This window comes from Ahaetulla prasina, chromosome 4, assembly GCF_028640845.1.
Source record: "Ahaetulla prasina isolate Xishuangbanna chromosome 4, ASM2864084v1, whole genome shotgun sequence".
NCBI lineage: Eukaryota > Metazoa > Chordata > Lepidosauria > Squamata > Colubridae > Ahaetulla > Ahaetulla prasina.
Window position 1 is genome coordinate 17,610,177 of NC_080542.1, and position 26,923 is coordinate 17,637,099.

General features: G+C 41.2%; 1 protein-coding gene across 1 annotated transcript in view; it reads left to right on the forward strand.

The window, feature by feature from the left end:
- PNP (purine nucleoside phosphorylase) overlaps positions 1-26,923 on the forward strand; it is a 37,281-nt gene that overhangs the window by 382 nt on the left and 9,976 nt on the right. The window lies entirely within an intron of this gene.

The window sequence follows — 26,923 nt, forward strand, 5'->3', positions numbered from 1 at the left end:
TTCAGCACCTTTTTTTAAAGGGAGAAATTCGAGAAGAAGGAACCCCTAATTTTTTAAAAAATCTCTTTTGCTTTTGATGTTGTAAGATTTTACAAATTTACAATTTGTAAATAATCTGGGGATAATCCTCGGAAGAGTCTGAGCGGTTGGGTAGATTATAGCTGTTATATACCATTGCGGTGGCTGCTCTATGGAATCTCGCCCGACCTCAAGTCTCTCTGATCTCTGTAAGGACAGATTTGTGTAATTGGCTTGGTTACCTATTCGTTCCTTAGTTGGTGTTCTTTGAATTCAGTCTTCGGCCACCTTTCTCAAACCTGGGAAACTTTAAGATGGTGTGGATTTCAACTCCCAGAATTCCCTAGCCAGCCGCTGCAGAATTCTGGGAGTTGAAGTCCCCACATAAAGTGGGCAAGCTTGAGAAACATTGGTGTAAGACTACAACTGTGACCTTTCCTGGTGGTCTCCCATCCAATAGATCAAGGTGCCCCCCCTCCGGTCTGCTATCCTCTGCTATTTTCATTATCACTACCATCATCTTAGTAATAGCAGCAGCTTTTCCATCCAAGCAGCGCATGAACCAGGAGGCCCAGAGTTAAAACTAGATCCCAATTTTAATAGTGGATTATTTTAACCTGCCTACTTTTTAGGGTGGTGTTCTCCAGCTCCTCTTTTCAGACATCCCCTGTTGTGGTGGTTGTTGTGGTTCCTTACTTCTTTGCTGCTGAACTCCAACCTCAGCTGTGGGAAAAGAGGTCTCATTTGGGGTTTTGGGTAGAGGAGAAAGGATCCAGCTTAGGGGTCTAAGAACTGGGCACAAGAGATGGAAATCATGGCAAGTACATTACCGTTATTGATCAATTACATTCCTGAAGTAGCATGGAAACAGTTATGTAGCTTCTTTAGACCGAATTACCCTTTATGTACCAGATTTAATTTGCATATTTTATCCCACCTGCTTCTTTATTCATAAAGAAGATAGGCTGAAGTTGCAAGTAGCTTAAATTTCCCACGTATGAGAAGCAGAATTGTTTTTGCCTAGCCTTCCATCACCTAAAACCTTCCCCACTGTATGCCATGATTAGCTAGGAATTCTGGGAATTGAAGTCCTAAAGGATCTCAAATCCTTTAGGACTTCAATCAGGATCCCACCAGATTGCAAAAGATTTTTCTGCTCTTTGCAACCTATGAAGGAAATTTGTGCTGTTGTCAATCTGCTTCAGGGTGTTTATGTACATTTGTGTCCAATTGGCTTTCAAGAAGGCATTTGAATTCATGTCCGAAATGACTTTTTGCCTTTGCTGCTAGTATGTGCAGTTAGAACATGCAAAGAAAGAAACAAGGGATGAGTGAAAAAGTGAGCATCTGTTTGAAGCGTGTGTTAATATGATGCATCATATTGAAAACTGAAAATTTTCTCTGAACTAATTTGAGGCAAAAGAAAACTTGAATCATTTTTAATGTGAAAGGAGACTGAGAATGTATTTTTATGACTTCCAGTTTCCAGATCGCTCATAAACCGTGTTTTGATGTGGTTTCTATATCGTTCTGCCTGTAAAAACTGAAATTATTATTCCCCCCTCACTGTTTGGGAATGGAAAGCCCGAGAATATTGCAGTTTCCAGAGTTTGCTTATGTAGTTTGGACAAAAAGTACTCTGTATGAGATTAGATTTCCCTCAAAATTGAACAGGTCCTTATCACCACTGGTTTCTCAGATCATTTTTTTTAAAATGAAGTTTGATTTCAATTAAAATGCCAATAGTTACAAACTTCAGAAAGCAAATATAATAAGATTCTCCTGAAAGAGAATTAAGAGAAAGATAATTGGGGAGAAAAGTGAGAAACCCAAATTGTTACATCCCAATTAGATCCCAAGGCACATTTAGCGTTTTCCTTTTTTTAAAAAAATATTAACAAATAGTTCTTGATTTGCAACTGTTTGTTTAGTGACCTTTCCAAGTTACAGTGGTACTGAAAAAAGTACCACTTCTGACCTTTATTCACATGACTGCTACAGCATCCCCATGGTCACATGATCAAAATTGGGTAATTGGCAACTGGCATGTATTTATGAAAGTTTATTGTCCTGGGGTCATGTGAAACGTGATGGCTCAGTGGCTAAGACGCTGAGCTTGTCGATTGAAAAGTCGGCAGTTCAGCAGTTTAAATCCCTAGTGCCGCATAACGGGGTGAGCTCCCATTACTTGTCCCAGCTTCTGCAGTTCAAAAGCATGTAAAAAATGCAACCAGAAAAATAGGGACCACCTTTGGTGGGAAGGTAACAGCGTTCTGTACGCCTTTGGTGTTTAGTCATGCTGGCCACATGACCATGGAGACGTCTTCGGACAGCACTGGCTCTACAGCTTTGAAGCGGAGAGGAGCACTGCCCCCTAGAGTCGGGAACAACTAGCACATATGCCCAAGGGGAACCTTTACCTTAAGTATCATCTATCAGTCCCTAACAACCAGCCAAAGGAAACCAAAACTAGTTTATATTTTATGAACAATAATCACTGGTTATTTTATCAGGATCTTGACCGTGGATTCTGATATAGCTTCAGAGATTCATCACTGTCCTTGGGGAATCTGCAGCAAGGGAGAAAATCCAATAGGTCAAAGAGCGAGAAAGACATAAAAATGTTGGCAAGGAACAAGAGTTCAAGGTTTGGCACTGTGAACTTCTGTTCCACTTGGTTCACTCTCTATCTCTGTTTAGCCTGGCTTGGTATAAGATTTATGGTTAGTCTATATCAGTGGGAAGGAACATCCTGAATGGGTAATATTTCAAAAAGAGAAGCAGAGGCTGTGGCTGTGATGACAAACTATAAGGAATTATATAACCAATTTTGTTCTTTGTTAATGTCTTTTGGATTATTTATTTTGGCTGCAATTGATCTGATGATGCAGTGGTTTTCTTAAAACCAGAAAACTGACTCTTTTATCATCGGCCTCTTGAAACTCATGGGTTGGGTTTTACTGACCAAACAGGTGTGTTTGGATTGGTTTTTAGGAAGAGATTTTATGTAATAGTAAAAACAAACTTACAATATGAATGGAAGAAAGGGAGGGAGGAAGGGAGGAAGGGAGGAAGGAAGGAAAAGTAAGTTTCTAAGTGAGGAAAAAATAGAGGAAAGAAAGCAAAAAGAAAATGGATAAAGGGTTTGCTTCCAACCTTTTATATACCTGTTACAGATGACATTTATTGTCTGCCTACCTTTTTAAGGTTATATCATAATTCCCTTCTTCCATTTTTCTTTCTAGTCATAAAACCCAAAGACCACAAGTTCATTTTTTTCCATTTTCAGCAAAAAGACCATAAAGGGTTTCCAGACATGAATAAATACAATTGTGAGCACAGATGTACTTGGAAAATTTCGTGATTGGAGAACAGGCTATGTGCTGAGGTTCACAGTTTACAACATCTTTTTGGCTTAGCTCATTGGTGAAATCAGCTATTTAAAAACATTAGATGTATGTGGTTCCAACTCAGTTGTTGCTGTATAATAGGCGAGAATCCTTAATCTAGAAAATAATCTGGTTTATAGAAACAGATAGTGTACTAAATAAATTATTTCTAGTTGGTTTAAAAACTCAAGGTTGCAGAAGTAATCAAGCAAAACAGATTATGCACCCAGCTAAATCTTTTGGTTTTCAACACTAGTTAACTGCTTCAGGGTGTTTATGTACATTTGTGTCCAATTGGCTTTCAAGAAGGCATTTGAATTCATGTCCGAAATGACTTTTTGCCTTTGCTGCTAGTATGTGCAGTTAGAACATGCAAAGAAAGAAACAAGGGATGAGTGAAAAAGTGAGCATCTGTTTGAAGCGTGTGTTAATATGATGCATCATATTGAAAACTGAAAATTTTCTCTGAACTAATTTGAGGCAAAAGAAAACTTGAATCATTTTTAATGTGAAAGGAGACTGAGAATGTATTTTTATGACTTCCAGTTTCCAGATCGCTCATAAACCGTGTTTTGATGTGGTTTCTATATCGTTCTGCCTGTAAAAACTGAAATTATTATTCCCCCCTCACTGTTTGGGAATGGAAAGCCCGAGAATATTGCAGTTTCCAGAGTTTGCTTATGTGGTTTGGACAAAAAGTACTCTGTATGAGATTAGATTTCCCTCAAAATTGAACAGGTCCTTATCACCACTGGTTTCTCAGATCATTTTTTTAAAAATGAAGTTTGATTTCAATTAAGATGCCAATAGTTACAAACTTCAGAAAGCAAATATAATAAGATTCTCCTGAAAGAGAATTAAGAGAAAGATAATTGGGGAGAAAAGTGAGAAACCCAAATTGTTACATCCCAATTAGATCCCAAGGCACATTTAGCGTTTTCCTTTTTTAAAAAAAATATTAACAAATAGTTCTTGATTTGCAACTGTTTGTTTAGTGACCTTTCCAAGTTACAGTGGTACTGAAAAAAGTACCACTTCTGACCTTTATTCACATGACTGCTACAGCATCCCCATGGTCACATGATCAAAATTGGGTAATTGGCAACTGGCATGTATTTATGAAAGTTTATTGTCCTGGGGTCATGTGAAACGTGATGGCTCAGTGGCTAAGATGCTGAGCTTGTCGATTGAAAAGTCGGCAGTTCAGCAGTTTAAATCCCTAGTGCCGCATAACGGGGTGAGCTCCCATTACTTGTCCCAGCTTCTGCAGTTCAAAAGCATGTAAAAAATGCAACCAGAAAAATAGGGACCACCTTTGGTGGGAAGGTAACAGCGTTCTGTACGCCTTTGGTGTTTAGTCATGCTGGCCACATGACCATGGAGACGTCTTCGACAGCACTGGCTCTACAGCTTTGAAGCGGAGAGGAGCACTGCCCCCTAGAGTCGGGAACAACTAGCACATATGCCCAAGGGGAACCTTTACCTTAAGTATCATCTATCAGTCCCTAACAACCAGCCAAAGGAAACCAAAACTAGTTTATATTTTATGAACAATAATCACTGGTTATTTTATCAGGATCTTGACCGTGGATTCTGATATAGCTTCAGAGATTCATCACTGTCCTTGGGGAATCTGCAGCAAGGGAGAAAATCCAATAGGTCAAAGAGCGAGAAAGACATAAAAATGTTGGCAAGGAACAAGAGTTCAAGGTTTGGCACTGTGAACTTCTGTTCCACTTGGTTCACTCTCTATCTCTGTTTAGCCTGGCTTGGTATAAGATTTATGGTTAGTCTATATCAGTGGGAAGGAACATCCTGAATGGGTAATATTTCAAAAAGAGAAGCAGAGGCTATGGCTGTGATGACAAACTATAAGGAATTATATAACCAATTTTGTTCTTTGTTAATGTCTTTTGGATTATTTATTTTGGCTGCAATTGATCTGATGATGCAGTGGTTTTCTTAAAACCAGAAAACTGACTCTTTTATCATCGGCCTCTTGAAACTCATGGGTTGGGTTTTACTGACCAAACAGGTGTGTTTGGATTGGTTTTTAGGAAGAGATTTTATGTAATAGTAAAAACAAACTTACAATATGAATGGAAGAAAGGGAGGGAGGAAGGGAGGAAGGGAGGAAGGAAGGAAAAGTAAGTTTCTAAGTGAGGAAAAAATAGAGGAAAGAAAGCAAAAAGAAAATGGATAAAGGGTTTGCTTCCAACCTTTTATATACCTGTTACAGATGACATTTATTGTCTGCCTGCCTTTTTAAGGTTATATCATAATTCCCTTCTTCCATTTTTCTTTCTAGTCATAAAACCCAAAGACCACAAGTTCATTTTTTTCCATTTTCAGCAAAAAGACCATAAAGGGTTTCCAGATAATGAATAAATACAATTGTGAGCACAGATGTACTTGGAAAATTTCGTGATTGGAGAACAGGCTATGTGCTGAGGTTCACAGTTTACAACATCTTTTTGGCTTAGCTCATTGGTGAAATCAGCTATTTAAAAAAATTAGATGTATGTGGTTCCAACTCAGTTGTTGCTGTATAATAGGCGAGAATCCTTAATCTAGAAAATAATCTGGTTTATAGAAACAGATAGTGTACTAAATAAATTATTTCTAGTTGGTTTAAAAACTCAAGGTTGCAGAAGTAATCAAGCAAAACAGATTATGCACCCAGCTAAATCTTTTGTTTTTCAACACTAGTTAACTGCTTCAGGGAAATACATAGCTTCGCCAGCAAAATAATATATTTGCTTGTCCTTTTATCTTGGAATACAATAAATCAGAATTATGGCTTTGCATTTCATGGAACCACAGCCAACATCTATTCTGATAATATATTTTATGCAATCTGGAAGATTGCAATTCTTTTAAAAAATGCAATAGAATGAGCAAGAAGTGTGAAAACCTAAAACTTCCCTTGTGGGAAACTTCTCAAAAATTTCCCTTTAGAGCAAAACTGCTCCAACTTTTGACAGTGAAGGACTGAAGCTTGTCCACCAGTTTTCCAAAGGTACAGCGTTCTGTACGCCTTTGGTGTTTAGTCATGCTGGCCACATGACCATGGAGACGTCTTCGACAGCACTGGCTCTACAGCTTTGAAGCGGAGAGGAGCACTGCCTCTAGAGTCGGGAACAACTAGCACATATGCCCAAGGGGAACCTTTACCTTAAGTATCATCTATCAGTCCCTAACAACCAGCCAAAGGAAACCAAAACTAGTTTATATTTTATGAACAATAATCACTGGTTATTTTATCAGGATCTTGACCGTGGATTCTGATATAGCTTCAGAGATTCATCACTGTCCTTGGGGAATCTGCAGCAAGGGAGAAAATCCAATAGGTCAAAGAGCGAGAAAGACATAAAAATGTTGGCAAGGAACAAGAGTTCAAGGTTTGGCACTGTGAACTTCTGTTCCACTTGGTTCACTCTCTATCTCTGTTTAGCCTGGCTTGGTATAAGATTTATGGTTAGTCTATATCAGTGGGAAGGAACATCCTGAATGGGTAATATTTCAAAAAGAGAAGCAGAGGCTATGGCTGTGATGACAAACTATAAGGAATTATATAACCAATTTTGTTCTTTGTTAATGTCTTTTGGATTATTTATTTTGGCTGCAATTGATCTGATGATGCAGTGGTTTTCTTAAAACCAGAAAACTGACTCTTTTATCATCGGCCTCTTGAAACTCATGGGTTGGGTTTTACTGACCAAACAGGTGTGTTTGGATTGGTTTTTAGGAAGAGATTTTATGTAATAGTAAAAACAAACTTACAATATGAATGGAAGAAAGGGAGGGAGGAAGGGAGGAAGGGAGGAAGGAAGGAAAAGTAAGTTTCTAAGTGAGGAAAAAATAGAGGAAAGAAAGCAAAAAGAAAATGGATAAAGGGTTTGCTTCCAACCTTTTATATACCTGTTACAGATGACATTTATTGTCTGCCTGCCTTTTTAAGGTTATATCATAATTCCCTTCTTCCATTTTTCTTTCTAGTCATAAAACCCAAAGACCACAAGTTCATTTTTTTCCATTTTCAGCAAAAAGACCATAAAGGGTTTCCAGACATGAATAAATACAATTGTGAGCACAGATGTACTTGGAAAATTTCGTGATTGGAGAACAGGCTATGTGCTGAGGTTCACAGTTTACAACATCTTTTTGGCTTAGCTCATTGGTGAAATCAGCTATTTTAAAAAATTAGATGTATGTGGTTCCAACTCAGTTGTTGCTGTATAATAGGCGAGAATCCTTAATCTAGAAAATAATCTGGTTTATAGAAACAGATAGTGTACTAAATAAATTATTTCTAGTTGGTTTAAAAACTCAAGGTTGCAGAAGTAATCAAGCAAAACAGATTATGCACCCAGCTAAATCTTTTGTTTTTCAACACTAGTTAACTGCTTCAGGGAAATACATAGCTTCGCCAGCAAAATAATATATTTGCTTGTCCTTTTATCTTGGAATACAATAAATCAGAATTATGGCTTTGCATTTCATGGAACCACAGCCAACATCTATTTTGATAATATATTTTATGCAATCTGGAAGATTGCAATTCTTTTTAAAAATGCAATAGTAGAATGAGCAAGAAGTGTGAAAACCTAAGACTTCCCTTGTGGGAAACTTCTCAAAAGTTTCCCTTTTGTGGAAAACTTCTCAAAATTTTGACAGTGAAGGACAGAAGCTTGTCCACCAGTTTTTCCAAAGGTACAGCTTTTTTGCAACTGGGCCCTGTTAATAGGTAAATGAAGCTGAATAATATTTTGTAAAACATTGGCCTTCTTCCCATTAAAAATGCTTGGGTAAGTAGGCAGTTCTTGGGAAAAATCCTGACTCTTGCTCAATATCCAGTTCTCTAGTCATTGTCCTTTCCCATGCAATCTTTTGACTCTCTTCAGAGTGGTCACATGGAAAAAATGCTGATTTGAAGATCAGGAGATGGACATGGAACTTAGGTTTGTAATTTGGGCTGGCATGGATCCAATTGCTTAGGAATGCTTTTGACTCTAGTAGACTGGCATGACCCAGTGACTGATTGATGGGTCACAGCTGATGGATCCCAAGTCTTTGTTGAATCATGATATCCACTGGGAATGCCTTGAGCAATTCACTGGCTCCCAGTATTGGCCACAGTGGGTGAAACTTTGGGCCATACAGGGTAAGAGCACTTTGCATAGTAACTTAACTATAGCAATAAAGGATAACATTTGTTGACAGGAAGGGTCCTTGGTGCTGCCTGAGCTTGGCTGTTTTCTTGCAGACATTTTTTTATCCAAACTAGGTATCACTGATGATGTTACCTAGTTTGGGTAATGAAACGTCTGCAAGAAAACAGCCAAGCTCAGATAGCACCAAGGACTCCTTCTAACTTAATTCTTCCCAGGATGAGGAAGTGGTTGAAGGATCTAATCTGGCTTGGTCCCTGGTTTAGTTTTCTGATCTTTTGAAGATGTGCTGGAGCCCATCTTATTTATTATTATTATTATTTATTTATTTATTATTTCAACTTTTATACCGCCCTTCTCCCGAAGGACTCAGGGCGGTTTACAGCCAAGTAAAAACAATAATACAGAAGTTAAGAACAATTTTAAAAAAATAATTTTAAATTGGCCAAAATGTAAAAATTTGCCAAAACCCATTAAAAAACTAATTAAAACTATTAAAAACTATTAGGCCAGTCCTGCTCGATGAAATAAAAGAGTCTTCAGCTCACGCCGGAAGGCTCGGTGGTCAGAGAGTTGGCGCAACATTGGAGGTAGTTCGTTCCAGAGGGCTGGGGCCCCCACAGAGAAGGCCCTCCCCCTGGGGGTCGCCAGCCGACATTGTCTGGCCGACGGCACCCTGAGGAGACCCTCTCTGTGGGAGCGCACTGGTCGATGGGAGGCTACTGGTGGCAGCAGACGGTCCCGTAAGTATCCCGGTCCTGAGCCATGGAGCGCTTTAAAGATGGTGACTAACACCTTAAATTGCACCTGGAAGACAACCGGAAGCCAGTGCAGCCCGCGCAGGATAGGTGTTATATGGGAGCCTCGAGCTGCTCCCATTATCACCCGTACGGCCGCATTCTGGACCAGTTGAAGCCTCCGAGTACCCTTCAAGGGGAGTCCCATGTAGAGAGCGTTGCAGTAGTCCAGACAGGAAGTAACGAGGGCATGAGTGACCGTGCACAGGGCATCCGGTCCAGGAAGGGACGCAACTGGCGTATCAGGCGAACCTGATAAAAAGCCCCTCTGGCGACGGCCGTCATATGGTCTTCTAACGACAGCCGTGCATCCAGAAGGACGCCAAGATTGCGGACCTTCCCCGTGGGGGCCAACAACTCGCCCCCCACGGTCAGCGATGGAATCAACTGATTATACCGGCATCCACAGCCACTCAGTCTTGGACGGGCTGTGTTGGAGCCTGTTTCTTCCCATCCAGACCCGCACGGCCTCCAGGCACTGGGACATCACTTCAACAGCTTCGTTGGGGTGGTTAGGGGTGGAGATGTACAGCTGTGTATCATCAGCATACAGATGACAACTCACCCCAAAACCACGGATGATCTCACCCAGCGGCTTCATATAGATGTTGAACAGGAGAGGCGAGAGCACCGACCCCTGCGGCACCCCACACAGGAGGTGCCTCGTGGTCGATCTCTGCCCCCCCCATCAACACCGTCTGCGTCCGGTCAGAGAGGAAGGAGGAGAACCACCGAAAAACGGTGCCCCCCACTCCTAACCCTTCCAGCCGTCGCAGCAGGATACCATGGTCAATGGTATCAAAAGCCGCTGAGAGGTCTAATAGGACCAGGGCAGAGGAACAACCCCTGTCCCGGACCCTCCAGAGATCATCCACCAACGCAACCAACACCGTCTCCGTGATGTAACCAGGCTGGAAACCAGACTGGAATGGGTCCAGATAGACAGTTCCATCCAGGTACCGAGGAAGCTGATGCGCCACCACACTCTCAACAACCTTCGCCACAAAGCGAAGGTTGGAGACTGGACGGTAGTTTGCCAAAACAGTTGGGTCCAGGGAAGGCTTCTTGAGAAGGGGCTTCACCACCGCCTCTTTCAAGGTGGCGGGGAAAACACCCTCCCTCAAAGAAGTGTTCACAATTCCCCAGAGCCAACCTCGTGTAATTTCCTGCATGGCCAGTACCAACCAGGAGGGACACGGGTCCAATAAATCTTCAGGGAACTTCTATTTACCAGAATATGTAGAGAAAAGTTCCCTGAGGATGGGCTTCAGAATGAGTCCGAAAGCTCGGAAGACAAGACTCTGGTCCACAGATTGGATCCTGCATCATTATCCTGGGACATATATATTTCCCTTCAAAAGTGATAGAAGACCCAATGTGCAATTCTCCATATTGAGTAAACATGATGTGGGCTATGTTGTGTATGATTTGATAGATACCAATTTTAATGAAGATGAAGATGATCCTGAAGATGAAACTGAAATACTTTGGCCATCTAATGAGAAGGAAGGACTCACTGGAGAAGAGCCTAATGCTGGGAAAGATTGAGGGCAAAAGAAGAAAGTGACGACAGAGAATGAGGTGGCTGGATGGAGTCACTGAAGCAGTAGGCATGAGCTTAAATGGACTCCAGAGGATGGTAGAGGACAGGAAGGCCTGGAGGAACCTTGTACATGGGGTTTTGATGGGTTGGACACGACTTCGCAACTAACAACAACAACAACCAATTTTAAGGGATGTTTTTTTTTTTAACAAGCTGGGGTCATAACAGCAGTCTTTCTCACTTTAATTTGGAGCAAACCTTGAACAAACCTGGCTCCATCTGTTGATTTACTCTGAAGAAGGAAGCCTAAATTAATGCATGCTATTGAAATTAATCCATGCTATTAACCCATGCTATTATGGCCAGCTCCAGTTCATATCATTTCATTGATCCATTCCCTGGATTGGAAGTTCTCAACAAAAGGCACCTTTCTGTTCTTCAGTCTATCCTAGCTGTTGACTCAGAAGAGAGAGGTTCTTGATTTCCTCATCTTAAACATTTCCCTGCATTTGGGAGTTGCAATCACAAAACCATGGTGTGTATTCTGGTATTTCTTTGTTTTTATAGCATTTGGAACCTATTGAAAACTTAACTGGCTGTCCTGATAAAAGAGTCTTGACCATGAGTCATCACTTCCCCATTGACTAAGCTCTTATAGTACCTAGTTTACGTAATCCAGAAATAAGATTGAGAAATTATGGGTTGGTGTCATTGTTTCTGGCAAGAGAAGGAACAACATCTTCTCATGCCCACTACAAGGAGATTGCATCAACTGTTAGGATCTGACTTCCTGACTTGTGTCATTGCTAAGAGTGTAACACATTTCTGGTTATGTCTGGCAACATACGTGCTGCTGAGCATGGTTACTCAAGAAGAAGATAACGTAAGAATACAAATAGTGTTCTGTTGGATTGGACCTTTGGCCCATCTACAGGCAGTCTTCAACTTACAACCATCTGTTTAGTGACTGTTGGAATTACACCTGCGTTGAAAAAGTGACTTATGACTTATAAGTCATAAGTGACTTTTGACATACTTATGACTATTGCAGCATCTCCACAGTCACGTGATCAAAATTCAAAGACTTGGCACTTGGCATGTATTTATGACAGTTAGTGTCCTTGGGTTATGGGATCACCTTTTGTGACAAGCAGAGTCAGTGGGAAAGTGTGGCCAGAAAGGTCATAAAATGGGGCAAAACTCTCTTACAACTGTCTTGCTTAGCAAGGGAAGTATTGGGCTCCATCGTGGTTGTAAGTGAAGAACTTCTCAGTAGATGGCTTTTGGGGGGCATTCTGCTGTTACTGTGGCTGATAGCAAAGGATTCCCATCCTCATAGAGCTCTGGTTGACCTCAGCAGCTTGGGTGATGCCACTGCAACCCCTAGATGCCTCCTTATGATACATTGTCCACCCTTTTCCTGTAAACATGTGGCATTTATATGTTCCAGGAAGAAATATCCAGGCATATTTTGCCAGGAGGAACCTCCATAAAATTTTGCAGCATAGATTCAACCCATAGTGGAAGGGCTTTTTATTGAGATTCTCTAGCCATCTTGTCGTATCTTCCCTAGGGATAAGGTGTGAATGGCTCAGGTAAGCTGCAGGTTTATATAAACTGGTTAATTGTATCTCCCAGTTCATTCTTGGGTTGTTTAGGCAGCAATGCCATCAGCGTCTGATTTTGCTATTGGAGAGGATACTGCTATTGTTAACCACTGATATTCCTTATGTACAAGTAGTCCTCTTACGAATACTCACAATTGAAACCATAATTTTTGTTGCTAAGGAAGGTGGTTGTTCAGTGAGTCACGGCTGATTTTACGGTCATTTTTTGTTATGATTGTTAAGTGGGTCACTGCAATTAAATGAATTAAACATCTATGGAGATTCTCGGTCATCCAGGTCATGGTTGTCCCAAAGATGCTTTTTTCAAAAGGCATAAGGACTTTCTTGTTGTAACTTCGGTTGCTAAATGAATGGTTGTAAGTTGAAAACTACCTTTAGCCCAACCTGCCCTGTTCTTCAGATACATTAAAGGTTCAAACCCCAACTCTTAGCCAGCCTTGAGGTTTGTGCCTGATCTAAAACCAAAAGTGATCCATCTGGGGTTAGCTTTTCATCTTCAGCATTTGGGAAGTTTTCCAAGAGAGCTTATGGAGATTCTCAGTCATCCAGATCATGGTTGCCCCAAAGGTGCTTTTTCAAGAGACAGCTGGACTTCCTTTGTTATCCCTTGCTTCTCCTCCAAGAAGTTTCTTCATAAGCTATGCAGAATTGAAGAAGCTTCTTGGAGGAGGAGTGAAACATCTTCAAGGAAAAACAAAGGAAGTCCAGTTGCCTCTTGAAAAAGTACCTTCCAAAAGGGTCTTCCAAGAGAGGTTGACCACTTTTTAACCTCTAGACCCAGGCGTGGCTCTCCCTTGGAGATCTACTGAGCATTGACCCAGAACTGTTGAAACAAAGGCATTTTCACACTGTCTGTTTCACAAGAAGGGTCTGACGAACGCTTTGAGCCAGGATCAAAGCTCTAGTCAGCAAACAGTCTCAAATTTTAAAAAAAATGCTTGTCCCGTGAACTAGCAGGACTCCTTGTTCCTGCGCAGGTTTTTAAAACAAAGCATTACATTTTCCGAGTGCGCGCGCAAGCACACGCAGACATGTAGATATTACACTCACAGAAGGCTGTGCTGCGATGCAAGTTCCTCTTTTGTAGGCTGGGAACCAATGAGGCATTTTCCTGGCTCACACACCCTTCAGGAGATCAGCCAATCAGGAGCTAGAGATGCCTCAGCAGCTTCTATTTTTTTTTCTTCCTCTTCTGCCAAGTGTACAAGGAGATGCAAAGTCAGGTGCTCTGCCTTCATTGGTGGTGCTTATTGGTTTCTTACGCCCTCATTTTTTCTTTTCTTTTATGTGCACTGAGAGCATATGCACCAAGACATCCCATCACACTTGGCCAATAAAATTTTTTATTCTATTCTATTCTATTCTATTCTATTCTATTCTATTCTATTCTATTCTATTCTATTCTATTTCCCCCCATGGTTCCTTACGAGAACCTATAATTTTCTATTTTATGATGTCCCAAAGCCACTTCACATCATCAGCCTAGGCACATAATTCTCTCCAAATTCCAGTTATCCAGATTCTTACAGCATCTGGAGGTCATAAAATGGGGCCAAACTCACTTAATAACTGTCTTTCATAGCAATTTGTTAAGTCCAGGACTATCTGACTTTCATACCTCTTTAATTCTCTAGCTGCTTTCTTTTCATTCTCCATCCTTGCTCCTCCATAATTCAGTAACAATCTGGATTTTCCTGTCTTGAATAATCTCTGTTGCTGACAGGGATAGATGCCACTGCACACGGAAAAAGGAAGAAAAGATTTACATAATACATGTACTTTGTTTACCAGCAAAAGATACTTTCTGGATTTGCACAATAATTTACAGCTACCGATCCAATGTGAACCGGATGTGCATTCCACAAGTAGAAAAAAGACTGAAAGTTCGAAACAACTCAATTTTTTCATTTTACGTGAATACAGGTAGTCCTCGACTTAATGACCACAGCTGAAACCAAAATTTATGTTGATAAGGGAGATATTTGTTAAATGAGCTTTGCTTCATTTTATGACCTTTCTTGCCATAGTTATTAAGTGACTCATTTGCACTTGTTATATTAGTAACATAGTTGTTAAGCGAATCTGACTTTCCCACTGATTTTGCTTGTCAGAAGGTCACAAAAACTGATTACCTGTCCTCAGGACACTGGTACTATCATAAATATGAACCAGTTGACAAGCATCTGAATTTTGATCATGGGAATGCTGCAATGGTCATTAATAATAATAATAATAATAATTTAATTTGTATACCGCCCTTCTCCCGGAGGACTCAGGGCGGTGAACAGGCAGATAAAATAAAAACAATACATTTCAATAAAAACAATATTTAAAAAACTTATTCCAATAGCCTAAATTTAAAATACAATACAAAATATAAAATAAACCCCAATAAAATCCATATTTAAAACCCTATTAAGCCAGTCCTGCTCGAAAGAATAGATATGTTTTAAGCTCGCGGCGAAAAGTCCGGAGGTCTGGAAGTTGTCGAAGTCCTGGGGGAAGCTCATTCCAGAGGGTAGGTGCCCCCACAGAGAAGGCTCTCCCCCTGGGGGTCGCCAGCCTGCACTGTCTGGCTGACGGCACCCTGAGGAGGCCCTCTCTATGAGAGCGTACCGGTCGGTGGGAGGCATGTGGTAACAGAAGGCGGTCCCGAAGATATCCCGGTCCTATGCCATGGAGCGCTTTAAAGGTGGTAACCAACACCTTGAAGTGCACTCGGAAAACCACAGGTAGCCAGTGCAGCCTGCGCAGGATCGGTGTTATATGGGAGCCACGAGTGGCTCCCTCTATCACCCACGCGGCTGCATTCTGAACTAACTGAAGTCTCCGGGTGCACCTCAAGGGGAGCCCCATGTAGAGAGCGTTACAGTAGTCCAGGCGAGAAGTGACGAGGGCATGAGTGACCGTGCATAAGGCATCCCGGTCTAGAAAGGGGCGCAACTGGCGGACCAGGCGAACCTGGTAAAAAGCTCTCCTGGAGACGGTCGCCAAATGATCTTCAAAGGACAACCGTCCATCCAGGAGAACCCCCAAATTGCGCACCCTCTCCATTGGGGCCAATGATTCGCCCCCAACAGTCAGCCGCGGTTGCAGCTGACTGTACTGGGATGCCGGCATCCACAGCCACTCAGTCTTGGAGGGGTTGAGCTTGAGCCTGTTTCTCCCTATCCAGCCCCGTACGGCCTCCACACACTGAGACAACACTTCAACAGCTTAAGTGTGAAAAATGGTCATTTCAGCGCCGTTATAACTTTGAACGGTCACTAAGTGAACTGTTCTAAGTTGAGGAGTACCTGTATAGTGCTACTTTTATCAGTTTTTAACTGACTTCATTAAACTATCACTCAGCTATGAGGAATGTAGGTTGGGCTGGAACAATGTGGTTTTCTTTCCTGTTGTTTGCATGAATTGGTGGTTAGTGGGAAAACTGTGAGTAAAGACAGACAGCATGATGAGAGAGAAACAGAGTTTAGCGAGCATCAAGGGAGATGAATTGATAGGTTCTTTCTTGTCATCTGCTCCCTAATCACACACACACACACACACACACAAATGAATTTTCCCAGCACTCTTGTGCGCTTGTGCTGATAATAATCTTGAAAGTGGCAAAGGTTTGTCGAAAGACGTATGACTCAGCTTGGGGACGTGACTTTGAGCCGGATGCGCTTCCAACCTGATCTGGCTTCTGCCCTGTCTCTAGAGTTTTCCAACTGCACTCACTTGAAAATGTCTGGACTTCAATTCCCAGAATCCCCCAAGACTCCTATCCTATAAAATAGAATAGAATTCTTTATTGGCCAAGTGATGGGAAACACAAAGAATTTGTCTTGGTGCATATGCTCTCAGTGTACATAAAAGAAAAGATACATTCATCAACAATTCTAAGGCACAACACTTAATGATAGTCATAGGGTACAAATAAGCAATGAGGAAATAATCAATATTAATATAAATTGTAAGGAAACAAGCAATAAAATTACAGTCATACAGTCATAAGTGGAAGGAGATGGGTGATGGGAACAATGAGAAGATTAATAGTAGTGCAGATTTAGTAAATAGTTTGACAGTGTTGAGGGAATTATTTGTTTAGCTGAGTGATGGCATTCGGGAAGAAACTGTCCTTGTGTCTAGTTGTTCTGGTGTGCAGTGCTCTGTAGCGTCGTTTTGAGGGTAGGAGTTGAAACAGTTTATGTGCAGGATGCGAGGGGTCTGTAAATATATTTTTACAGCCCTCCTTTTGACTCGTGCAGTATACAGATCCTCAGGGAATTGTGCAACAGATGTTCAAATGAAGTTAGAAACTCTGACACGAATTTAATAGAATTCGTTTAATAGAAAATAAAATATATTTTATACACACACACACACACTACACTACACACACATTATATATACACATCACACACACACACACACAGAGGAGTGTCCTAAGGTAAATCTCAGAACAAGAGCCGTGATGGCGAATTTATGGCACGTGTGCCAGAGGTGGCATGCAGAACCCCCCCGTGGGCACGCATGCGGTGGTGCTCCGGTGTGCACATGTGTGCATGCATGTACACATGCTCCAGTTTCGGCACTCAGTTAACAATCAATGGCATAGAGAGAACGCAGGAAAAAAAAGGTGGGGAAAAAAAAGGGAAACTCCCCCTCCACCCCTACAGCAGCCAATCACAGCACCGATTGCCTCATGCAGGAGCCTGCACTCTTCAACCAATCAACTATGACTGTGTGTTCTGACTCACTGCACAACCCCACTGCTCCGGCTACTAAATTTAAATATTGTAACATATTCTCCAGGGGATTGAGACACAGAATTCCCCAGTCAACGGTGCATTGCAGGGCCAAATGCTCTGGAAAGCCCCAGTTTGGAAAAGGCAGATTTAATCGAACACGTCCTGGGCCAAAGAGGGTGCAGGTGCAAAATAACATACGATGGAGTGATGCCATCTGCACCCACAAGCCCCCAACATACCATATTTCTTTAAGAAGTTTTTGCCCAACACTTGGGTAGTCCTCGATTTACGACCACAATTAAGCCCCAAAAAATTGTGTGGCTAAGTAAGGTAATTGTTCAGTGAGTTTTACCGTGCATACACAGAGCATCAAAAATGGGATGTGATGACGTCTAGGCGGGTGGGGTGGAACTTCCCACAGTTGCTGCTACAGGTTCGCACGAATTGGATAGAACCGGCTGCATTCTACCATTGGTTTTTCTCCATTATACGACCACAATGGTTAAGTTAGCAGCATGATGGTTAAGTGAACCTGCCTTCCCCACTGACCTTGCTTGTTAAAAAGTCCCCAAAAGCAATCCCATGACCTGCAACTGTCATAAATAAAAGCCAGTGGCCAAACATCCGAATTTTGATCGTGTGACCAGGGAGATTCTGCAAAGGTCGTAAAAGTGAAAAATGGTCATTGGTCACTTTTTTTCCTCAGTTCCATTGTAACTTCTAATGATCTCTAAACGAATGGTTGTAAGTCGAAGACTACCCGTATCTACCTGCCACTCTTGTGAGGTAGTCCAGACAACCACACCCAGAAGTACAAACTCTTAACTTTACTCTAAGGTTACGTTAAGAGTATCTTGTAACTTTTGCTCCCTCCACCTAGGGAGAGTCACTTCTGGATTTTTGCCATCTCCGTCCCTGGGCCCAGCTTATCTTATCTGCCTCTTCTTATCTGGCTACTGTCTAATCAGCAGCTCTTCCTTCTGTCTCCAAGGTCATTCAAAGGTAACATTACATCACCTACTCAGTGTCTCCCCGTATTCTCCAATAGGTACCCACCCACTTACAAAACTTGAAGTAGAAGTTCCTGGGAAGTGAACTTCCAGCTTTTTTATCCATCAATGAGCTGGAGAAACTACCTCTCCAATTCATGTTACAATTCCTTTTCCCTAATACTCAACTCAAAGCTGTGAGTTACACAAAGTTGCATTCAGCAAAGTGCTGCAGGAAGTGAGTACAGACACTCCGCAGCTTTGACTACCACAATTGTCCCCCACCCCAAATTGTTGTTGCTGAGTAAGACAATGGCTAGGTGAGCTTTGCCCCATTTTACGACCTTTCTTGCTGCTAAGTGAATCACTGCAGTTGTTAAGTTAGTAATTGTAAAGTGAATCTGCCTTTCCCGTTTACTTGTCAGAAGGTTGCAAAAGGTTGATCCCATGGTCCTTGGGATCTTGCAATTGTGATATATCTGAGCCAGTTGCCAAGTGTCCAGATTTTGATCACATGACCATGGGAATGCTTTAACGGTCGTAAGAGTGAAAAAAAAAGTTCATAAGTTACTTTTCTCAGTGCTGTTTTAATTTCAAATGGTCACTAAATGAACGGTTGCTAAATCGAGGTCTATCTGTATTTATGGGATCTTTCTGGTGGCTAGGAACTGTTGCAGAGTAAACTCTTTTCTCCTGGTCAGTTGGCAGTCCTCTTAGTTTTACAGGAATAAAACTTCCTGTAAAACACAGGAAGCCGATTGCTTCTGGAGCCAAGCAATAGCATTGAATATGGTATTATCTAGGGAGATAACCACCCTTGGTTATTTTATATTTTCATTATTTTAATTTCAGGGTACTTTTATCAGATAACTTTGCGGGATAGAGCTATAGCTGGTGCTTAGTCCAGAAAGCTTCAATAAAAACCTCCAAAGTGCAGGAAGTTAGCACCCACCCCTCTCCTAGAAGAATGAAATATTCTAGGAAATATTAAAAAGGTAGAATATTATATTTCCCTGGATGAGAAATGGACAGACATGTTTTTTTAGGTAGGAAGCAAGACTCACTCTTAATAGCCCCCACCCTCCTCAATAGCCCACAGCAGATGTCAGCACTTAAGAGATAAAGAGATAGCTAGGTCTATTCCTAAGCAAATGTCCTCAAGATCCAACAAGGATAGGATTAGCCCTTTACCCATCTAGCCGCAGAACTCGCCAGTGGCACCTGGGGAGATTACATCACCCAGCAAGGCTCAACCAAGCCTGGGACTCAAAAGACAACCGACAAAGTTACCCCTGCATGGCCCCATGGGAGTCTGACAACCAAACAAAATACAAGCTCAAATTCAAAGCCCAACAGAGGGTGTGAAACTCTTTCTCTCTCTCACCCATGTGCCTTTTTCCCTAGGACCTCAAAACCATGTGGTCCTGTCCACCATTAAAACATCTTTTCAAGCAGTCTCCAAGCAGTGTCTTTCTCCCCAATTGAAACTGAACCCAGATGGACATTTCTTCCAACAAAAGGAGGAAAACCTCCCCCCCCAATATTTAGAAAAAGGGAAGGTTTTTTTTGAATTTATATCCCGCTCTCCTCTGAAGACTCAGGGCGTCTTACACTATGTTAGCAATAGTCTTCATCCTATTTGTATATTTTTATATAAAGTCAACTTATTGCCCCCAACAATCTGGGTCCTCATTTTACCTACCTTATAAAGGATGGAAGGCTGAGTCAACCTTGGGCCTGGTGGGACTTGAACTTGCAGTAATTGCAAGCAGCTGAGTTAATAACAGATTGCATTAGTTTGTTGAGCCACCAGAGTTGGCTTGAAAATATCAAGGAATGTTGCATTGAACTGCTTCTTTAAAAGTTTTTCCATTGTCTGCCCTCGCTTGGACCTTTCCTTTTTTTTTACTTGACCTTTCCATGCAAAATTGTCCCAGATTATTATGGGTTAGATCAAAAAGTGCCTGGTGAATTCTATCTGTTTCTGCTTTTGTGTTTGAGTCCTGGAAGTGGGGTGTGAGTGTTAAGGAAGAACGCAAACATCAATGGGAAAACTTCCCGTGCCATTACTTTTGAATGACCTTCAGTCGGATTAACATTTGCATGATGTTCCAAGAAACCAGCCCCATGATCCTCACAAGGAAATCTGCTCCCAAAGTACATGAGCAAAAAACCTAATGTAACTATGCAGCGTTGATCATTCAGAGGGCAGGGTGAAATAGACTGCTGCAATGCAAATACTGTTTTTTTAAATATACATATATCTATATCTATTTTCTGAGGTTTTCGCGGGTATTTATATGTAGATCTTTGGTTATTCAGGTTTTCTCCCGTGTAAAATTGGAAGTGTCTTGGCGACGTTTCGACGAAGTCTCATTCGTCATCTTCAGGCTTTAGCTTCGTGCTTCGTGCTTCGAAGCACGAAGCTGAAGCCTGAAGATGACGAATGAGACTTCGTCGAAACGTCGCCAAGACACTTCCAATTTTATGCGGGAGAAAACCCGAATAACCAAAGATCTACATCTATATCTATCTATCTATCTATCTATCTATCTATCTATCTATCTATCTATCTATCTATCTATCTATCTATAATTAACCATATTTCAACTTTAAAAAGCAACATTTTCACTCATAACAGCATTTCAGTGTCAGCATCACTTGTGTTAACATAATTTCTAATTATATATACTACTATTCTATGTAATATATAATCATTTAATTATCTACTTTAAATTACACTTAATAGTTATAAATACATACAGTATTTTCTCATTTTAATATACATATATTACATATCCCTTATATAGCAGTTTTACATCTATCTTCTAATCAATTCTACCACATATTTCAAATTTTATAAAATTCTGTTTCTTCTCTATCCTTTAATTCCATAGTAGGGGTAGGGTACCTTTTAAACTTTGATTGTGGGCTTTTTTTAAAAAAAATATGTGAGGTGGTTGTCCAGTTACGTAACGTTTCCTATTAATTATTCCTTAGCTGTAAGCCATACAGAAGCATTTTGCAATCAGCCAGCTTCGAAGTATAATAAATAATAATAGTGGCAATTAACAATTGCTGTTTCCGCCTTTGTAGTTTAAGATTTTTAAGAAAGGCAATGTTGGATTTAAGAGTTCAGATGAATCCCAGGAGACTGGGCTGCATTTTCCTCTGCAAGTCCTACTATAGGTGTGTGTGTGTGAGATTGCTTTTGCAGGTTTACATAAAAGATAAACAAAAGTACATCTGAACAGGTGCAGAGAACCTAATCACAGGCAAATTAATTGTGATTTTAAATGCATGAAATAAAGGTAGTGCTCGACTTACAGCCATTAGTTTAGTGGCTTTTCAAAATTACAATGAAATTACATTGAAAAAAGTGACATGAATTTTTTTCACACTTACGACTGTTGCAGCATTGTATGATTGATATTTGAACCTTTGGCAGCTGGCATATATTTGTGATGCTTGCTGTGTGTCCCAGGGTCGTGTGATCCCCTTTTGGGGACTTCCGACCAGCAAAGTCAGTGGAGAAGCCGGATTCACTTAACAACCCTGTTACTCACTTAAACAACTTGCAGGGATTTGCTTAACAACTGTGGCAAGAAAGATTGCAAAATAGGGCAAAAGTCACTTAACAACTATCTCACTTAGCAATGGAAAGCTTAGGTTCAATTTTGGCCATAAATAGAGGACTACATGTATTGCTTGCGTGAACTGTAAGGGGCAGAAATGAAATTGCACCTCTGACTTCCATCCTCAGAAAGACAAGAGGCAACGGCTAAGCCAGTGCAGTCCTAAAACCCTCAAAAACTCAGTTCAGAAACTTACCACTGCCTTTGCTCAGCATTGGCATGAAATTAAGCCATTTCTGAACCGTTCTGCCCTCCCTTCGCTTTTTTTGGAGTAGTCAAGATCTTATTTCTAGGAAGATGAAAAGGTGCTAAATTGAAACACCTTATTTATGCATCGCGTTTCCTTTTGATTCATTTCTTCCCAGGTGCCTGACATGCACATGTTCTCTTCACTTTGCGAAGCCAATTTTCTTTCGGTTCATTACTTTGGCACGCTGCACATGGCACAGGGTAATTGTAGGTGTGTACAATAGATATTGGGCAAAGCCTAATTTCAGTTTCTTCCTGCTTGAATATGCCCATCACATGAGGTAACTCCAAAAGGCGTTGGCCACCAATTGTATGCTGTGGGTAGATGTGGGCAGGGTTGATGTGTAGATGTGGCTTTTTCTGGATGTGTCTCTTCACACCATAGATTCACTCCACATTCTTTGGTGGCACACTACGTTGTTAGCTGCATTCCATTTCTGAATTCTCAGAAAGAAATATGACACAATTTTCAAAGAGAGTAGGGAGAAAATAAATAAATCCCACTCTTTCAAGATCTGGTTGGACTTGGAAAGTTAAGCAGGACAGGAACTGCTTAATCCTTGGATGGGATTATGAAATCCCAAGAGGGGAAAATCAAGAAAACAGTCCAGTTGAAATAACAACAAAGACTTTCATTCGGCTACAAGAAAATAAAATAAAATACAGGAGTATGTATTTAAAACAATATTTCTCAAGCGTGGGAACTTTTAAGAAGCGTGGACTTCAATTCCCAGAATTCCCCACCCAGCTTGGCTGGTTGAGGAATTCTGGGAGTTGAAGTCCATGCCTCTTAAAGTTGAGAAACACTGCTCTAAGAACACAAGGAGAAATTTGACACAAATATTTTATTTACCCACCAAAAAACCCTCAAACAAGCTTCTTCTTTACCTTTCTGGTCTAAATTGGTGTGTGCCACTTCTCCTGATTTGAGACTTGGGGTCTGATTGACGTTTCCAATATTAGAGGTGGACCAGCTGCAATTTGGGCTTAGCAAAATGTGATGGTGACAAATAAGGTTAGCTTTTTTGACTGGGACGTTTGAGCATTCATTCACTGGAAAGGGTGTGTGTGTGTGTGTGTGTGTGTGTGTGTGTGTGTGTGTGAGAGAGAGAGAGAGAGAGAGAGAGAGAGTGTATGTCTGGTGGAAAAATACTTGAGCTTTGGTTATCAAGCCAGTTCGCCCAGAGGAAATTTTTAAACAGCATGAATACTGTGTGGTTTCTGTGCATGTGGTGTGTGTGTGTGTGTGTGTGTGTGTGTGTGTGTATGTGTGTGAATATACCGGTATGTATATGAAATACAAGAAAAGGATTTTGCACAGAATTAAAAGACTACAAAAATATAAAAAGAAAAATTGGAAAAAAGAAAGATATGAAAAAAGTGACATTAAAAAAATGAAAGGCAAAAAAAGGCTAAGAAAAATATATATCTAAAGATAAAAATAGAAAAGCGATTTCTAATCTTCTTTGAAGCGAGAAGAAGCATAATAATTGCCATTTTCCTAAATTACATACCATGGTTCCCTTCTTCTCATAAACAACCCTTTTTAATCACTAAATCTCCAAAAATCACCACTTCATTTCTGCCATCTTCAGCCAAAAAAAAAAAAAAAGTTAAAAAGGTTTCCCAGGCTTTTATAAAAGTACAATTGCTGTTCCCTCCTTAACCAAACTGGTCACCTCTGCCATTTATGCAAACTCAGCTACCTTCACCATCTAGTGACTTCCATTGTGGTTATTTCTGTATTCTTCCGTCTTTGTGCATACAATAAACCCACTGCAGCTAGTATACAAAACCAATTGTACACAAATCTTTTCTAGAATTTTTCCGTAGTTTCATGGATTGAAATGGTCCAGGAAGAAATGCAAAGGGTTGCAGAAAAAGGAGAGAGAGAAAGACAAACACACACACACACACACACACACACAGAGAGAGAGAGAGAGAGAGAGAGAGAGAGAGAGTGAGTGAGAGAGAGACAGAGGGAGTGTGACAGAGAGTGACAGAGAGACACAGACACAGACACACACAGACAGAGAGAGAGAGACAGAGTGACAGAGAGAGAGAGACAGAGAGAGAGAGAGTGACAGAAAGAGCGACAGAGAGTGACAGAGAGACAGAGAGAAAGAGACAGAGAGAGAGATAGAAACAGAGAGACAAAGAGGAAGAGAGACAGAGAGAGAGACAGAAAGTGAGAGTGTGTGTGTGAGAGAGAGGACAGAGACAAAGAGAAAGAGAGACAGAGAGAAAGACAAACACACACACACACACAGAGAGAGAGAGAGAGAGAGAGAGAGTGAGTGAGAGAGAGACAGAGGGAGTGTGACAGAGAGTGACAGAGAGACACAGACACAGACACACACAGACAGAGAGAGAGAGAGACAGAGTGACAGAGAGAGAGAGACAGAGAGAGAGAGAGTGACAGAAAGAGCGACAGAGAGTGACAGAGAGACAGAGAGAAAGAGACAGAGAGAGAGATAGAAACAGAGAGACAAAGAGGAAGAGAGACAGAGAGAGAGACAGAAAGTGAGAGTGTGTGTGTGTGAGAGAGAGGGACAGAGACAAAGAGAAAGAGAGACACAGAGAGAGAGACAGAGACAGACAGAGACCTGAGAGAAAGCAAAGATAGAGACAGAGACAGAAGGATGATCCGTGTTGCAGAGAGTTAAAAGGAATTTCTTGAGCTGTGGAAAAAATTGCAATTTGGATGGTATGTTTCGAAGGAGGAGAAATGTTTATTTAAAGAAGTACCAAAGGTGAGCAAATAATCACACAAGATGAGCAAATTAAAAAAATCTCCTTTCTTTGAAATCTGGATCAAGTAAAAATCTCTAGCTTGTAACACGATAGGAAAGATTTGCTTCAAATATCCCTCCTCTCATCACTTTTCTGTGAAGTTCATCGGTCCGTTTGGAAATGTTCTCCTTTTCTCAGCATAGTCTACCTTACCAGAGGTTGGGAGAGTTCAAATGTTTACAAGTGTAGCCCTCGACTTATGACCACAATAGATATTGTAAAATTCATTATTAAGGGATGAAATTGTTAAATGAAGCATCAGGTGACCGCACCCAATTTTCCTAATTTTATTTTTTGCATTTGTCATTAAGGGAGACATCACGTGACCCTGAGTTGTGACTTTACTGGCTTCTACATGGTTGCAAGCTGGGTGGTAAGGTCACAAGTTGACGCTCTTGTGATTGCGATGCACAATGGTTGCCGAGCATCTGGCTCATCATCACGTAGGACTCCCAGTGATGTTGCAACAGTGAAAGCATGAAAATCTGCCTTAAGTCACATTGCACGTTGCTGTCATAACTTTGAACGCTTGCTAAAGCAAATGGTTGTAAACTGAGGACTGTTTGTATTTTGAATGCAAGTAGTGCTCGACTTACAACCATTCGTTTAGTGCCCGTTTGAAATTACAATGGCACTGAAAAAGGTGACTTATGACTATATTTCATTTCACTTAGGCAGCAGCCCCAAGGTCACATGATCAAAATTTGGACGCTTGGCAATTGGCTCATATTTATGATGGTAGCAGTTTCCCCAAGGACATCTAATCAGTTTTTGTGATCTTCTGATAACTAAAATCAGTAGGGAAGCCAGATTCACTTAACAACTGTATTACTAACTTGACAACTGCAGTGCCACTTAATAATTATGGCGTAAAATGTCGTAAAATGGAGTGGGAAGACACCCCACTTCCCAGAGAATGAAATATTTTTGGGAATATTAAAAGAGGCAAAATATTAGGTAAAAGGTAAAGGTTCCCCTCGCACATACGTGCTAGTCGTTGCCGACTCTAGGGGGCGGTGCTCATCTCCGTTTCAAAGCCGAAGAGCCAGCGCTGTCCGAAGACGTCTCCGTGGTCATGTGGCATGATTAAACACCAAAGGCGCACGGAACGCTGTTACCTTCCCACCAAAGGTGGTCCCTATTTTTCCTACTTGCATTTTTACATGCTTTCGAAACTACTAGGTTGGCAGAAGCTGGGACAAGTAACGGGAGCTCACTCCGTTACACGGCAGCACTAGGGATTCGAACCGCCGAGCTGCCGACCTTTCGATCGACAAGCTCAACGTCCTAGCCTCTGAGCCACCGCATCCCCTAAATAATTATTATATTTCCCCAAATATTATATTTTCCCCAAAGGAGAAATGGAGAAACATGTTCTTAGAGGCAGAAAGCAAGCAGGCCCAGTCTTCCTGCCATAGGAAAACAGCCTCAAGCATTAGAGACTGTCTTTTGGAATGGAGATTTTGTACCCATTCATAAAGACTGGACCATAAACAAAACGCCTTCAGCCACAGCTCCCACAGAAGGCTGGAGCTGATGGGATTAAGAATTTATATTCCCCTCCCCCAAAATTCTAAGGACAGCATATGTCCTTTATGACATAATAGGATTAACCCACCACCACTGAAATAGTAAAAGACACAAAGCCCACTTCATTGCACAACCCCCCTGGAGTATCTCAATCACCAAACCCCCGAACCCTATTAAAAACCCATCCACTCACTCAGCTATTTTATCAGCCACCCCGGAAACATGCTGCTGTCACTGAAGTTTCTGGAAATCTAATATATAGAGACCTTCTTTCCTTGTAGCCAGCCTTCATTTTATTTCCAGTGTCTTTCTCCCGGCTTGGAACCAGGCTGGATTTTTCTTCCTACAACAGGAACTCATTTAACAACTGTCTCACTTAGCAGTGGAAATTTTGGGCTGAGTTGAGGACTATTTCTAGGCACCGAGGTCTCTGTGAAGTCTGGTA